The 2,940-nt window shown below is 46.2% G+C and overlaps 1 non-coding gene across 1 annotated transcript; it reads left to right on the top strand.

Annotated features, from left to right (window-relative positions):
* Positions 1-389: 389 nt before the first annotated feature.
* Trnas-gga (transfer RNA serine (anticodon GGA)) lies at positions 390-464 on the top strand. Its single transcript has one exon. It is a non-coding gene; the product is annotated as a tRNA-Ser (tRNA).
* The last annotated feature ends 2,476 nt before the right edge of the window (positions 465-2,940 follow it).

Genomic DNA, 2,940 nt, shown 5'->3' with positions numbered 1-2,940 from the left:
GTGCATCGGAAACTACTACTGGTCTTCCAGGGAACGATCAAAGCGTAGACTGTTTGAGACATTACTCCCATGGAGGAAAATGCGCATGGTGACTGTTGTATTCAATCCCGATGCAATTTCTGTGTTTCATCAACACTCTGATATTCCACAGATTACAGAATGCCTCCAGATGTGCATCGGAAACTACTACTGGTCTTCCAGGGAACGATCAAATCGTAGACTGTTGAGACATTACTTTTATGTAGGTATGTGCGCATGGTGACTGTTGTATTCAATCCGTCTTTCAGGAGTGCTAGTTCTGCAAGGTTCGCAGAAGAGCTTCTGTAAAGTATGGAAGGTAGGAGACGGATACTGGCAGAAGTAAAGCTGTGAGTACCGGACGTGAGTCGTGCTTCGGTAGCTCAGTTGGTAGAGCACTTGCCCGGGAAAGGCAAAGGTCCCGAGTTCGAGTCTCGGTCGGGCACACAGTTTTAATCTGCCAGGAAGTGTCATATCAGCGCACACTCCGCTGCAGAGTGAAAATCTCATTCTGGAAACATCCCCCAGGCTGTGGCTAAGCCATGTCTCCGCAATATCCTGTCTTTCAGGAGTGCTAGTTCTGCAAGGTTCGCAGAAGAGCTTCTGTAAAGTTTGGAAGGTAGGAGACGGATACTGGCAGAAGTAAAGCTGTGAGTACCAGGCGTGAGTCGTGCTTCGGTAGCTCAGTTGGTAGAGCACTTGCCCGCGAAAGGCAAAGGTCCCGAGTTCGAGTCTCGGTCGGGCACAGAGTTTTAATCTGCCAGGAAGTTTCATATCAGCGCACACTCCGCTGCCGAGTGAAAATCTCATTCTGGAAACATCCCCCAGGCTGTGGCTAAGCCATGTCTCCGCAATATCCTGTCTTTCAGGAGTGCTAGTTCTGCAAGGTTCGCAGAAGAGCTTCTGTAAAGTTTGGAAGGTAGGAGACGGATACTGGCAGAAGTAAAGCTGTGAGTACCGGACGTGAGTCGTGCTTCGGTAGCTCAGTTGGTAGAGCACTTGCCCGCGAAAGGCAAAGGTCCCGAGTTCGAGTCTCGGTCGGGCACACAGTTTTAATCTGCCAGGAAGTTTCATATCAGCGCACACTCCGCTGCAGAGTGAAAATCTCATTCTGGACTCTGATACTCCACAGATTACAGAATGCCTCCAGATGTGCATCGGAAACTGCTACTGGTCTTCCAGGGAACGATCAAAGCGTAGACTGTTTGAGACATTACTCCCATGGAGGAAACTGTGCATGGTGACTGTTGTATTCATTCCCGATGCAATTTCTGTGTTTCACCAACACTCTGATAGTCCACAGAGTACAGAATGCCTCCAGATGTGCATCGGAATCTACTACTGGTCTTCTAGGGAACGATCAAAGCGTAGCCTGTTAGAGACATTACTCCCATGGAGGAAAGTGCGCATGGTGACTGTTGTATTCAATCCCGATGCAATTTCTGTGTTTCATCAACACTCTGATAGTCCACAGATTACAGAATGCCTCCAGATGTTCATCGGAAACTACTACTGGTCTTCCAGGGAACGATCAAAGCGTAGATTTTTGAGACAGTACTCCCGTGGAGGAAAGTGCGCATGGTGACTGTTGTATTCAATCCCGACGCAATTTCTGTGTTTCATCAACACTCTGACAGTCCACAGACTACTGAATGCCTCCAGATGTGCATCGGAAACTACTACTGGTCTTCCAGGGATCGATCAAAGCGTAGACAGTTCGAGACATTACTCCCATGGAGGAAAGTGCGCATGGTGAATGGTGTATTCAATCCCGATGCAATTTCTGTGTTTCATCAACACTCAGATAGTCCACAGAGTACAGAATGCCTCGAGATGTGCATCGGAAACTACTACTGGTCTTACAGGGAACGATCAAAGCATAGACTGTTTGAAAATTACTCCAATGGAGGAAAGTGCGTATGGTGACTGTTGATTTCAATCCCGATGCAATTTCTGTGTTTCATCAACACTCTGATAGTCCACAGAGAACAGAAAGCCTCCAGATGTGCATCCTAAACTACTACTGGTCTTCCTGGGAACGATCAAAGCGTAAACTGTTAGAGACATTACTCCCATGGAGTAAAGTGGGCATGGTGACTGATGTATTCAATCCCGATGCAATTTCTGTGTTTTATCAACACTCTTTTAGTCCACAGATTACAGAATGCCTCCAGATGTGCAATTGAAACAACTATTGGTCTTCCAGGGAACGATCAAAGCGTAGACTATTTGAGACATTACTAACATGGAGGAAACTGCGCATGGAGACTGTTGTATTCAATCCCGATGCAATTTCTGTGTTTCATCAACACTCTGATAGTCCACAGAGTACAGAAAGCCTCCAGATGTGCATCGGAAACTACTACTGGTCTTCTAGTGAACGATCAATGCGTAGATTGTTAGGACATTACTCCCATGGAGGGAAGTGCGCATGGTGACTGTTGTATTCAATCCCGATGCAATTACTGTGTTTCATCAACACTCTGATAGTCTACACATTACAGAATGCCACCAGATTTGCATCGGAAAATACTACTGGTCTTCCACGGAACGATCAAAGCGTAGATTGTTTGAGACAGTACTCCCATGGAGGAAAGTGCGCATGGTGACTCTTGTATTCAATCCCGATGCAATTTCTGTGTTTCATCAACACTCTGATATTCCACAGATTACAGAATGCCTCCAGATGTGCATCGGAAACTACTACTGGTCTTCCAGGGAACGATCAAATCGTAGACTGTTGAGACATTACTTTTATAGAGGTATGTGCGCATGGTGACTGTTGTATTCAATCCCGATGCAATTTCTGTGTTTCATCAACACTCTGATACTCCAAAGATTACAGAGTGCCTCCAGATGTGCATCGGAAACTGCTACTGGTCTTCCAGGTAACGATCAGAGCGTAAACTCTTTGAAACATTA

The sequence above is a fragment of the Schistocerca gregaria genome, chromosome 3 (assembly GCF_023897955.1).
Source record: "Schistocerca gregaria isolate iqSchGreg1 chromosome 3, iqSchGreg1.2, whole genome shotgun sequence".
NCBI lineage: Eukaryota > Metazoa > Arthropoda > Insecta > Orthoptera > Acrididae > Schistocerca > Schistocerca gregaria.
This window is presented reverse-complemented; position numbering and strand designations above follow the sequence as displayed.